The sequence below is a fragment of the Vulpes lagopus genome, chromosome 19 (assembly GCF_018345385.1).
Source record: "Vulpes lagopus strain Blue_001 chromosome 19, ASM1834538v1, whole genome shotgun sequence".
Taxonomy (NCBI): Eukaryota; Metazoa; Chordata; class Mammalia; order Carnivora; family Canidae; genus Vulpes; species Vulpes lagopus.
The window spans coordinates 43,020,767-43,035,095 of NC_054842.1; positions in this window are offsets into that span (position 1 = coordinate 43,020,767).

The window sequence follows — 14,329 nt, forward strand, 5'->3', positions numbered from 1 at the left end:
CTTTCATCTGGCTATTTTCTCTTTCCTTCTAAGTAGTCAATAATGAGAAACAAAATGGTTAAGTGTCCCTTAAACAAAATGGTTAAGTTCCCTGGTTCTTTGCTTGAAGGAATGAAGGAGGTCTTTAGTTTTTCTTAGCCCTCCTCTCCAAGTACAAGAGAACTTGCAAAAATCACATAATAACATAAAAGAAAGGTTTGGGTGACTTGTCATCAGGGATGATTTGTTTATTATAATTTCTTTGATTTACAGAGACTAAAGATGAAGTTTCTACTATGACTAGAGAAGCACCCCAGCTGAGTCCCTACCACTGGGCTACTGCCTAAAATTTGTAAGGGCTGGCTTCTTGGCACCATATAATTTCATTATGCCCAATCCTATAGAGATGCTGGGTGTGCAAGGGCACCAGGATGCCCATACTAAATCAGTTGTTTCAATGCACCTAATAGTACCCTAGTGCCCAGGAAGTGCTAATTCACTTCACATGAGTGAACAGTCTACTTCCAGATAGCAGTTTACCCACCCAGGCTCACCATAGGATTGGTCCATTATTAATAAGGCTTTTGCTTTAGCTCACTCCCACAAAGAGTCCTGCCTTTGATGCACCATTTTCATAGTCATTGCTTTGTGGTTTGGTGCATTGATATTAAGGTCTTTTTTTCTTTTAACTAGATACAAAATTAGATCATTTCAAGTGAGAAAATCCATTCATCTGTAACACAGAGCAAATTTATAACCATTCAGTTGCTTTTGATTCTTCTCCAAGGTTCCTCAGGCATTTCTAGTAAATGACACCTGGGGAAAGAATAGGTCCAACATGCTAAACTCTCCACTGACTACTGTACACAAACTCGCACAAAGATACTGAGCTTTAATTGCTTGTTAATAAGTTTTTTTAATTGACCTACTCTAGTTTGGTGTATTCTGTGTTATCTTTTGCTTGTTTTATCCAGAGGCCATGCTGTGATATTGCCTCAATGAACCAAAGACAGGGAAATACACACCCTGGATATATGTAAACTAAAACAGTTGGCATTTCTCTCTCCTGATGATTTTCGTTCTTTGTAAAGCTGCTAAGAAATTTTTGAAAAAGACTCCAAGAAAAGCAAAGTTAGAATAAGAAAATTTACTACTACAGATTATCTCACATATCCATTTCTTCACTTACTCCTGTAATTAAAATATTCTATTTCTATATTTTAGCAATGTTTATATTCAAATGTACACTCTCCAATGATATTTTGAATAAACAACTAGTTTTTAATCTTTTTGTTAGTGTTTTAGAGAAAATTAGATTTTCTTAAGAGCAGACATCCAAGCCAATGGGTTAAAACACTGGCAACACACAAATTCTGCAGTGGGCTTTAAACTTAGAAAAATGACATTTTCTGTCCACTTCAATTAGAGAAAATATTTTGTATATTAGAGCACTCTGCCAGGTAATGTACCATATTTTGTATTTGAGTTTGCACCATATTTTATCTACTTGCATATAGCTGTGAATATATCTACAGCAAACATTCATTCTTTGGGAGATGTATTTGCAAGGACAGTATGAAATGGGGAAAATGCAAAATCTGTCTGATATAGGGAAGATACCCAACTGTGAGGAACGTGAGAATGGAAATATATGAGGTGTGACAATAAAGTAATAAAACTAATTTCCTTGTGTGGTTCATAAACTAGCTCTAAAGTCAATTCCATGAATGGAGTTCCAAAAACGCTCTGAGCAGTGGCAACCCTGTGGAAATCAGTGTATCAGCTTCCCAAGTCTAGTGCTAAAAGGCGCAGCACACATGTGAGTGTTAATATTTCTGTATTTTTGTAAAAACATATGTGCCCTTAAAAGTCTTATCTTTTGAGGTCCTTTTGGGTCTAATTTTCTTTTCTGAAATTTCATGACAAACTCATTATAAAGTTCTTTAAAATACTTGACAAAGCTTTAAAGCTCCAAATATTTTCCACTCACATTGTGTATAGCATGGTACATTCTGGCAAGATGAGGTTGCATAAAAGGCTATACTTATTTTATTTATCTCAACTTATTTATCAGAGATATGAATAGTCATTTTCTTTGAAACATTTTAAGCTACTTGAGAAGGATCCATCAAGAAGTATCAATGGACCAAGAAGCATCCCAATATGCAATAAAGTTTCCAGAAAAAAACTACAGGTAAGGAAAAAGAAAAGAGCATTGCTGTTCTCGATTACCATTTGTGTTCCAAAGTGACTTCAAATGAATTGTACGTTAAAAATGCAAAGTATTATTTCACAGCTCCTTTGAATTTCAAGAGCTAAATCTTAAAAAAAAAAAAAAAGAGCTAAATCTTAAAATTTAATCAATTCGGATTTAACTAGGAAACAAGGTATGTATTGTACTTCTTATCAGAAGCAGAAGTTGGGCCTTATTCAATTCTCATCACATTTGATAAAATGACTTTATGAAATTATTGCTGATAGTTTCATTCACATATTGTGCTTTAAATCCAGAAGAGCATCAAATAGTTTAGAACACAAGTAAGAAAGAACTTTTGCTCATATCTAATTTCGATAAAAGAATTCTTTCCTAATCATTACCAACATCAGTTAAGGACCAGAATTCACTATGTCAAGACCAACATGTTTGATGTGTCATGTCAGAGGTGGAAGAAACATTTCAAGTTATAAACCTCTAGTTTTCAAGTAAGAAAACCCAGAACCCACCATGTGACTTAGTATCCCACAACAAGTCAGTGGCAGAGCCTGAATTAAAATCCAGCAGTATAAGCACCCTGTGACCAACGATAGTCTATTCTGCTTATATGAAGTAGTCACATTTATCAAAGTCCATCTCCTCCTCTCTGGAAGGAGCAGTTGGGCATAACCAGCTGCAAAGCCTTCTGGCCATTGATCAGTTTACTAGTTACAAAATGATTTGGCTATGGTCCCCACAGACACTGGCATATGGCCTGAAATGGTGCTACCAAAATCCAGCCCATTGTGAATAGTTGTGCTGTTTGGCTCTGCACAAGGATATCTGACAAAGTGGGTGAAGGTGAGCTCAAATTCAGCCCGTACTCTGTGTGATCATTTTATGTATCAAGTTGGCTGGGCAACGGTGCCCAAATATTTGCTCAAACACTATTCTGAATGTTTCCATGTTTTACTGGATACGATTAACATTTAAATCAGCGGATTTTGAGTAAAGCAGATTCCCCTTCATAATGCCAGTGGGCCTTGTCCACTCAGTTGGGACATTTAATGAAACAAAGACTGACCACTCCCCAAAGGAAGAAATTCTGCAAGCAGACTGCCTTTGGACCTGAACTGCAATTCTTTTTTTTTTTTTTTTTTTTTTTTTCTGAACTGCAATTCTTCCCTGATTTTCATCCTACCAGCCTGCCACATCAGATTCTAGACTCACCATGCCTTTTACACTGATGTGAGCTAGTTCCTTAAAGTAAATCTATGTATCCACATTTATACCCTGTTTGTCCTGTTTCTTTGGAGAACTCTAATACATTTTGCTCACCAGTCTAGATGAAAAAGGCTCTTTTTTCTAACTCTCATAAAGGTAAAATAGGGGCTACCAAAAGGCCTATCTTTCCTTCACTATCATTTACTTTTTACCCAATAACTAATAGTAAACTAAACATTCAGGATTTATTCAAGGTAGTTTCTAAGAATGGATTTTTAACATACTAAAGAGAGTTCAAAACATACCCTTGAAAGATGCCTTGGAGACTCAGGATGACCTACGACACAACTAAATTAGAAAAAAACGGAAACTGCCGTCAGATGATAAATCTTTCCTTGTAGGTCCCAATTCCCTTTTCCATTCTGAGGCTTTGACCTATGACTTTTGCATCCCTTCTCAACTCTGGCCTCTCTTGTAGACTGCTCTATTTCCTATAGTTCTGGTACCTGTAAGACTGCTATTCAGACAATTATGTTTGTTCTATCCCTGGACTGCATTCTAAATCTAAACAGCTCAGTTATGACAGCTCAACAGAAAGGCCCTAGTTTCCTCTCTGGACAAATGTAGGTTTTGGGCCAGTGGAATTTGCTATGTATTTATTAACTCATATTACCCCAGCCTACTTTCTATAATTGTTCCTCAATAAATTATTAACATTAATGTATTAGTAATTGAAGCATGTTCCAATTCCATAAAAGTAAAGTATAATTAGAGCTAAGTAGGATCTTGAACCATTTGATTTTTCTGTTTTGAAGCATATTGGGTATAAAATATTTTCCTATCAAAAATGATACATATCAAAATTATTTTAACTCAGTAAAAATGAGGTAGTAACATTCTATTAATCAGTGTGATAAAAAGAGGAACTTCATAAGTATAATTATGATAAAAATTCTAATGAAAAATTCCAAGGGAGAAGATACATATTAAGGCACACTAGCAGAATGCAGGCTAGAATATGTAATACTGTAAGTGAATTTTTATGGGGGGGAGGGGGTTTTAGTCAAGAAACCAAGGACATGCAATTTTTATCACTTTTTTTGTTTTCTTTTTTTTTTTTTTTTTTTTTAACTTTTATTGGTGTTTAATTTACCAACATACAGAAAAACACCCAGTGCTCATCCCGTCAAGTGTCCACCTCAGTGCCCGTCACCCATTCCCCTCCAACACCCGCCCTCCTCCCCTTCCACCACCCCTAGTTCGTTTCCCCGAGTTAGGAGTCTTTATGTTCTGTCTCCCTTCCTGATATTTCCCAACATTTCTTTTCCCTTCCTTTATATCATAAATATAAAAATATTCTCACAGATATATTTCTTTTTAACTTTAAAGATCTTTCCAAAATATTATATGTTATAGGATATGTTCATGGTTTACTTTACTGGTAGAGGAATGGTTGGATAAAGGAAGAAGAGAGAGATTTTTTTACACAAAGACTTCTCTAGTTAAAGAAATAGATTACCCACATTTAGTGGAACACTACCAGCTCTTCCTCCTTTCCAAAGCCTTTCCAGGCTGCTTGGACCCTAGACTTTTGACTGCAGTACAATTCAAGTTTATCTTAGTTTGAAGCTCACCCCTTCACTTTGCTGTTATATTTCTATGCATATAACCTTCTCATATCACTAGATTCTAGACTTTTTCAGGGAAGGAATTATGTTCGTAAGAATTCTTTGTAGGGGTACCTGAGTGGCTCAGTTGATTAAGCCTCTGACTCTTGGTTTCAGCTCAGGTCAGGATCTCAGGGTTGTGAGATTAAGCCCCTCAGTCAGGCTCTGCACTGGGAATGGAGCCTGCTTAAGATTTTCTCTGTCCCTCTTTTTCTGCCCTTCCACCCACTCACATGCTCTTGCTCTCTCTCTCTCTCTCTCAAATAAAATCTTTTTTTAAAAAAAGAATTCTTTGTATCTTGTACATGGTATCTTCTAACTGAACTGTCAATAACTGAGGACCTCTCTTTTCTTAAGGGCAATGTTGACCCTATGAGATCAGCTTTCTGTTTTGAAGAGTAATGTCAACAACGAGTAATTTCAATTGGATTTGGTTAAACTAACAAAGAATCCATACTTGGTCTTCCAGAACCACTTAAGCTTGCCAAATTGAAGCATTGCAGTAACAAATCCAATAAGCTGATATCATCTCTATTCATCCTCCTCATGCCTCTCTGGTAGCACAGAATTAAAGCTTTTACAGATCAAACTTAGAAGAAACTAGCAATAGTAAACAGATTTTTTAACTCTGCCACCCAGCAGTGCATATTCAGTTTCAATATTTATCTTAATAACTTTCACTTTGTAATAAGTTTCTAGCCTTCTGCAATCAATTCTTTGTATGTAGCCTTCAGCTGTCACCCTCAGATCTGAATCTTCATTTAAATTAGTTTTCTTTTTTTTTTAATTTTTATTTATTTATGATAGTCACACAGAAAGAGAGAGAGAGGCAGAGACACAGGCAGAGGGAGAAGCAGGCCCCATGCACTGGGAGCCTGACGTGGGATTCGATCCTGGGTCTCCAGGATCGCGCCCTGGGCCAAAGGCAGGCGCCAAACCGCTGCGCCACCCAGGGATCCCTTTAAAATAGTTTTCATATCAGTTTCATTTCTATACACTAACAATGAGACAGAAGAAAGAGAAATTAAGAAATTGATCCCGTTTACAACTGCACTACAAATCATAAGATACCTAGATATAAACCTAACCAAAGAGATAAAGGATTTGTACTCTAAATACTACAGAACACTTATGAAAGAAATTGAGAAAGACACAAAGAGATGGAAAAACTATTCCATGCTCATGGATTGGAAGAATAAATATGTTAAAATGTCTATGCTACCCAGAGCAATCTACACATTCAGTGCAATTCCTATCAAAATGCCATCGACATTTTTTACAGAGCTGGAACAAATAATCCTAAAATTTGTATAGAACCAGATAAGACCCTGAATAGCCATAGGAATGTTGAAAAAGAAAACCAAAGCTGTTGGTATCACAATGCCCAATTTCAAACTATAATAAAAAGCTATAATCATCAAGACAGTATAGTATTGGCACAAAAACAGACACATAGATCAATGGATGGAACTGGAGGGTATTATGCTGAGCAAAAAAAAGTCAATCAGAGAAAGACAATTATCATATGGTTTCACTCATATGTGGAATATAACAAACAGCACAAAGAGGGAAAGGAGGAAAAACTGGGAAGTAATCAGAGAGGGAGACAAACCATGAGATACTCTTAACTATAGAAAGCAAACTGAGGAGTTCTGGATGGGAGGTGAGTGGGTGGTGGGGGTAATTGAGCGATATAATGAGCCCTGGGTGTTATATGCAACTAATGAATTACTGACCTCTATACTGAAACTAGTGACGTACTTTACATTGGCTAACCAAATTTAAACTAAAAAATTAGCTTTTATACATCTTCATTTTACAATAAAACAAAACAACAACAAAAACTGACCACAAAGGGACTCACTCTCATTCAAAAACATTCTGATACAAACTTTTGAAATTTAAGTTTCTGTTTGTTTCCCATAGAGTTTGTTAGATTTATATTCCTTTTCCTTAAGTCTTAAGCAGGATAGAATTTTTCTCCTGATTCACCTATGATTCATTCATGTATTTATTTTTAAAGACATTTATTGAACACAAGCTATGTTCCAAGTACCATGCTACCTTTGGGGAGATAACTATAAAGAAGCCAGTTAGCCCCAGTCCTCATGGGACTACAAAAAAACATGATAAATTTGATAAACAGTGATATATCAGCTTTGGAGCCTTATAAAAAGAAACAAGGCCGTAACATATGCAAAATAATAAGATACTTCGAATTAAATTAACACAGTAGTTTTAATTAACATGCAAGCTGAATTGAACTAACATTAGAATATGAGATTTTGAAGTTCTGCTCAAAAAGATACCTAGTCACAGGACTTTATGACAGAACCAGTACTAAAATTCTTCTTTTCTGATAGATTTCATTACCTGATTAAATGGGACAAGGATAAAGCCTAGAATGGTATCTACTCAAACCCAGTTCAGTCATACATATTCCATTTCCCCCTTTCCTACCTCCTCTCTGACTTACTCCAGTGCTCTGCCTTGACTGAAAAGAATAAACCACAAGAGTAGTATTACTATTACCTGTGGCTCAAATAAAAAAAGATCTGTCCCACAAGTCCTGCATGATTTAGAGATTTCTTTTACTTGATATTTTCCCCTTTGTATTTGTTGAAGGAGAGAAAACATGTTAACATCTCTCACAGAAGAAATTTCAACCAGAAAAAAAGATTTGAGAAGAAAAGAGTTATACTTTCCTCTCTGAATCACACATTTGAAACAATTCTACAAAATAACTAGTCTCCCCAGCATTGCTCAAGAAAATTATTAACTGAGTTTAAATAAAGACTACTGCTATCCACAGAGTCATTCCTTGCAAATCACAAGTCTTCATCTATATAAAGACCCCCTGTCCATTGGAAGGGCCACAAATTGCCTCTCAAAATAAACTTTCTATATGTCTGTATTTTAAGTCAGAACATTTTAACCACACACCCAGATATAAGATAAATACGTTATCCCAGTTTTATGTGAGGCAGTAAGACACAGCAAAACAGCAGTTGATTTGATGTGTACAGATTTACAATCCATGGTTTATCCCACAACAGGAATCTAAATGCATGCCTCCTTAAAATTCCATTAAATGGAACCAAAACTTAGGTCAGAAACCCTACTTATATCCTTTATAATGTAAAACCCTTTATAAACCCTAATTATATCCTAATATATCCTCATATCCAAAAGGATATAATTATATATACAACTTAAAAGGAAGTTGCAAACTCATTATAACTTCCAAGTTAATAATTTTGTTGACAAAATGGTATGAGTGGGATTTCTTATGGGTACTTTTTTATCATGCTAAAAGTGCTTAAAATTGTTAAGATGGTCAATTTTATGTTAAATATATAGGTATTGTTGTGTAACAGATAATCGAGAACTTTTTCATTTTGCAAAACTTAAATACTATATCCATTGAACAGCTTTCTTTTCCCCTTTTCCCCTTCCCTCCAATCCCGGGAAACACCACTCTATTTTCTATTTCTAAGAGTCTAAATACTTTAGGTACACCCAAAGATGTAATCATGTAATTGTTATCTTTTTGTGACTGGATTATTTCACTTTGCATTATGTCAGGTTTATCTGTGCTATAGTATACAACAGAATTTCCTTTTTTAAGGCTGAAATCAATGCAAAATCCCATATCGTGAAGATTTTCCCCTATGTTTCCTTCTAGAAGATTTATAGTTCTGGGTCTTACATTTAGTCTTTAATCACTTTGAGTTAATTTTTGTATATGGCATAAAGTAAGGGTCAAACTTCATTTTTCTTGCATGTGTGAATCATTTACCAGCACCATTTTTTAAAAAGAGATCATCTGTTCCCCAGTGTGTAACCCTTGCACCTTTATCGAAGACCCATTTGACTGAATATGGAAAGGTTTATTTCTGGGCTCCTGATTCTGTTTCATTTGTCTACAGGACTGTCTTTGTTCCCTATTTGGTTCCACTGGTCTATGCATCTGTCTTTGCACTAATAACAGATTGCATTGATTACTATAGCTTTGTAATAAGTTTTGAAATTGGGAAATTCCAGGCTTACAGCATTGCTTTTCTTACTCAAAACTGTTTGGGCTACTGAAGGTCCCTTGAGATTTCATATGAATTTTAGGATGACTTTTCAATTTTTCCACACAAAAAAGCCATTGAGATTTCAAGACTGCATTGAATCTGTGAGTGGCTCTAGACAGTGTGAATATTTTAATATTAAGTCTTCCACTCCATAAAAGCAGAATGGAGTTCTTTCCGTTATCTTTTAATCTTCTTTACTTTCAGCAACATTTTATAATTTTAAGAATACAAGTCTCTTACCTCTTGGTTAAGTTCATTTCTACATATTTTATTATTTTTGAAAGTATTATAAATAACATTGTTTTAATTTTCTTTTCAGATTATTGTTAATGAATCAACATAACTGATTTTTGCAAGTTCATTTTGTGTCCTGCAATTTCATTGAATTTGTTCATTCATTCTAATGGGTTTTTTGTGTGTAATTTTTAGGAATTTTACACAGAATATCATGCCATCTATAAACAGATTATTTTACTTCTTCCTTTCCAATTTAAATGCTTTTGTTTCTTTTTCTTGCCTAATTGCTCTGGCCTGTGCTTCTAATACTGTGTTGAATAGAAGTGGTAAGAGTAGGCATATTGTTTTTTTGAGAGGGACAGATTTCAGTTTTAAACCAGTGAACACGATGTTAGCTGTGAGCTTCCTATATGTTGACGAAATGTCTTCTGTTCCTAGTTTGTTGAGTGTCTTTATAACACACCTCATTTCATTGCGTTTCACTGTATAGCACTTGACAAATACTGCATTTTTTATAAATTGAAGATTTGTGGTCACCCTGCATTGAGCAAATCTATCAGTGCCATTTTCCCATAGCATTTATTGCCTTCATTACTGTCACATTTTGGTAAGTCTCACAATATTTCAAATTGTTTGTGAATATTATATTTGTTATGGTGATCTGTAAACAGCAGCTTTGGTGTTACTATTATAATTGTTTTGGGTCATGATGATCCATATCCATATAATACAATGAACTTAATATTTTATGTGTTCTGACTGTGCCACTGACCAGCCATTCCCCCATTTCTCTCCTTTCCTTCAAGCCTCTCTATTCCCTGAAACACAACATTGAAATTAAGCCAATTAGTAATGCTGCGATGGCTTCTAAGTGTTTTAGTGAAAGGAAAATTCACATCTCTCACGTTAAACCAAAAGCTAGAAATGGTTAAGCTTACTGAGGAAGGCATGTTAAAACCTTAGGCCAAAAGTGAGGCCTCTCACACCAGTTAGCCAAGTTGTAAATGCAATGGAAAAGTTTTTGAAGGAAACTAAAAGTGTCATTCCAGGTGGCAACTGAGCTCTTGGGTGGATTAGTTAGTTAAGCCTCTGCCTTCAGCTCAGGTCATGATCCCAGGGTCCTGGGATGGAGCCCCACATGGAGTTCCCTGCTTCTCCCTCACTCTCTGCCTCTCCTCCATGCTTGTGCACTCTCTCTCTTTTTCTCAAATAAATAGATTAAAAATCTTAAAAAAAAAAAAAGTGCCACTCCAGTGACCATACAAATGATGGAAAGAGAAGCAGCCTTATTGCTGATGCGGAGAATGTTTTAGTGCTCTGGATAAAAGATTAAGCCAGCCACAACATTTATTTAAGCTAAAGCCTAATCTGGAACAAGACCCTTACTATCTTCAGTTCTATGAAGACAGGGAGATGAGGGAGCTCCAGAAGAAAAGTTTGAAGCTAGAAGATCTTGGTTCATGAGGTATAAGGGAAGAAGCCATCCCCATAACATAAAAGTGTATGGTAAAGCAACAGGTGCTGATGTAGAAGCTGCAGCAAGTTATCCAGAAAATCTAGCTAAGATAATAAAGGTGGCCACACTAAACAACAGATTTTCAATGTAGACAAAAGAGCCTTATATTAGAAGATTCCACCTAGGACTTTCATCGCTAGAGAAGAGAAGTCAATGACTTCAGAGAGGCTGAATCTCTTAGGGGCTAATGCAGATGGTGACTAAGTGGAAACCAATGCTCATTTATCATTCTGAAAACTCCAGTGCGATTAAGAATTATGCTAAATCTACTCTGCTTGTGCTCTATAAATGGAACAACAAAGCCTAGATGACAGCACATATGTTTACCATCTAGTTTACTGAATATCTTAAGCCCACTGTTGAGACCTATTGCTCAGAAAAAAATATTTCTTTCAAAATACTCCTTGACAATGCACCTCATCACCCAAGAACTTTTTTTGTTATTGTTTCAAGTTTTTGTTTAAATTCATTAGTTAACATATAGTGTAATATTGGTTTTAGTAAAATTTAGTGATTCATCACTTATATTTAACACCCAGGGCTTATCACAAGTGATCTCCTTAACCCCCATCACCCATTTAGCCCACCCCTTTCCCACCTCCCCTCCATCAACCCTCAGTTTGTTCTCTATAATCAAGTCTCTTCCGGTTTGTCTCGCTCTCACCCTTTCCCCTTTCCCCTAAGTTCATCTGTTCTGTTTCTTAACTTCCACTTATGAGTGAAATCATATGGCATTTGTCTTTCTCTGACTGATATGTTTTGCTAGCTCCAATGAAGATGTACAATGAGACGAATCTTGTTGCCATGCCTGCTAACACAACATCCATTCTGCAGCCCATGAATCAAGGAGTAATTTCCACTTTTAAGCTTTATTATTTAAAAAATACCTTGTGAAAGGCTGTAGCTGCCAGAGATAGTAATTCCTCTAAAGGATTTTGGCAAAGGAAATTTAAAATTTTCTGGAAAGGATTCATCACTGTAAATGTGAATAAGAACATTTGTGATTCTGGAAAAGAGGTCAAAATATCAGCAACTGGAATTTGGAAGAAGTTGATTCCAACTCTTATGGATGACTCTGAAGAGTCAAGACTTCAGTGAAGGATGTAGTAGAAGTAGCAAGAGAACTAGAACTAGAAGTGGATCCTGCCGGTGTGACTAAATTACTGTTATTTTTTGATAAAACATTAATGGATGAGGAGTTGCTTCTTATGGATGAGCAGTGGTTTCTTGCAATAGAATCTACTCCTGGTGAAGATGGTGTGTAGCTTGTTGAAGTAACAAAAGATTTAGAATATTATATAAACCTAGCTGATAATGCTGGCAGGATTTAAGAAACTTGACTCCAATTTTGAAAGTTCTATTGTGGGTAAAATGCTATCAAAGAGCATGACATTAAAAAAAATAGAGCGTAACATGCTACAGGGAAATCATCTGTGAAAGGAAGAGTCAGACAATGCAACAAACTTCACTATCATCTTATTTTTAAAAACTGTCACAGCCACCACAGTCATCGGCAACCATCACCCTGACCAAACAACTATCAACATTGAGGCAAGACCCTTCACCAATAAGATTAGAATTCACTGAAAGCTCAAACGATAATTAGCATTTTTAACAAAGTATTTTAAATTAAGATATATACATTGTTCTTTAGAAATATTATTGCACCCTTAATAGACTACACTATAGTGAAACATAGATTGTATATGTACCAGAAAAGCAAAAAAATAAAAAAAAATACTTGCTTTATTGTGATATTTGCTTTATTGTGGTGGTCTGGAAACCCACCATATTTCCAAAGTATGCCTGAACTATGAAAGAACATTGAATTTTGTCAAATGCTTGTCCTGCAGCAATTGAGATAAACATGTGGTATTGTCCTTCATTCTTTAATGTGGTGTATTACATTGATGATTTTCATATGTTCAATAATCCTTACATTCCAGAAAGAAATCCCACTTTGTCACAGTGTATAATCCTTTTAGTATGTTGTTAAATTCAATTAGTTAGTATTTTGTTGAGGATTTTTGCATTTATGCTCCTCAGCTATATTGACCTTTAATTTTTTTTCTTGTATTTTTTTTTCTGATTTTGATATCAGGTAATGCTGGCTTCATCAAAAAGCATTTGAAATGTTCCTTCTGCTTAAATTTTTAAAAATAATTTGAGAGAGATTGATGTTGGTTCTTTACATCTGTGAAACCATCTAGTCCTAGGCATTTTTTTTAAGATTTTATTTTTATTTATTAATGAGAGACAGAGAGAGAGAGAGAGAGAGCAGCAGCAGCAGCAGCGAGAAGCAGGCTCCATGCAGGGAGCCAACGTGGGACTCGAACCCGGGTCTCCAGGATCAGGCCCTTGGCTGAAAGCAGCGCTAAACTGCTGAGCCACCTGAGCTGCCCCCTCGGCATTGCTTTGCTAGGAATTTTTGGTTACTGATTCAAACTCCTTACTAATTACAGATTTTCTATTTCTTCATGATTTAGTCTTAAGTTGTATGCTTTTAGAAATTAATCTATTTCTTTTAGGTTCTCTCATGCATTGGCATATAATTTTTCATAGTAGTCTCATGATTCTATTCATTTCTGTAGTATCGGTTGTAATGCCTCTTATTACTAATTTTTGTTATTTTAGTCTTTTTTTCTTACCTAGTCTACCTAAGGAATTTATCAATTTTGCTAACCTTTTCAAAAAACCAACTCTTGAATGTTTTCTATTGGTCTTTTATTCTCTATTTCTTCTCTAATCTTTATTACTTCCTTCCTTCTGCTAATGTTAGGTTTGGTTTGTTCTTTTTCTAGTTTCTTGAAGTCCAAAGTTAAGATACTTATTTGCAATCTTTCTTGTCTTTCCATTTTCATTAGTCTCAGGGCATTTTTAAATTTCCCTTATAATTTCTGCTTTCATTCATTGGTTTATCAAGAATGTATTATTGGAGGTGCCTGGGTGGCTAAGTAGGTTAAGTGTCTGCCTTTAGCTCAGGACATCATCCCAGGGTCTTGAGATCAAGCCCCACATGGGGCTCCCGGCTCAGTAGGAAGCCTGTTCCTCCCTCTCCCTCTGCCCCTTCCCCCATTTGTGCTCTCTCCCTCTAATAACTAAAATATTTTTTAAAACATTAATTTAAAAAAAAGTGTTTTGGGGCACTTGGGTGGCTCAGTCAGTTGAGCAACTCTTGACTTTGGCTCAGGTCATGATTTTAGGATCCTGAGATCAAGCCCCAAATCTAGTTCCATGGGCAGTGGGGAGTCTGCTTGAGGATTCTCTCTCCCTCTCCCTCCTCTCACTTACACTCTTCTCACTAAAATAAACAAACAAATCTTTTTAAAAAAATAAAAAAATTTTAAACTATTATTTAGTTTCCACATATTTGTGCATTTTTCTGGGCTTTTTTTGGGGGGGAGGATTTTTTTGGTTTGTTTTGGGGGGTAGA